This window comes from Triturus cristatus, chromosome 1_1 (genome assembly GCF_964204655.1).
Source record: "Triturus cristatus chromosome 1_1, aTriCri1.1, whole genome shotgun sequence".
Classification (NCBI taxonomy): Eukaryota; Metazoa; Chordata; class Amphibia; order Caudata; family Salamandridae; genus Triturus; species Triturus cristatus.
The window spans coordinates 386,043,782-386,044,163 of NC_140579.1; positions in this window are offsets into that span (position 1 = coordinate 386,043,782).

Here is a 382-nt window from a genome sequence, read left to right on the forward strand (position 1 = left end):
ACTGCAGAGACTGACCAGCGCCGAGACTTCCAGACACCTCTGACCCAGATCCACATCTACAGCGAAGCTGAGACCCGTGGAGGCGACGAGGGACGTGGGACCGGCAACTTGGGAAAAGTGGCTAGTACCTGACTAGCACGACTTCTGAGGCTTCCTCGAGGCTGTGCTTGGGGAATTGAGAAGCCCCCATCCCGAGCACCATCTGCAAAGAAGATCAGCTCCCCACACTTCACGTGTTCTGCGTGGGGCCCTTCTGCACCTGAGTTGCTCGACGTGTTGTCCAGTTGCTGGCCCATTGGCTAGTAACCTCTGCGACGACGAACCTTTGTTTTCATCTTGCTGGTCCGGCTCCTCCAGACTGGCACCCGCTCCTCTGTGAAAG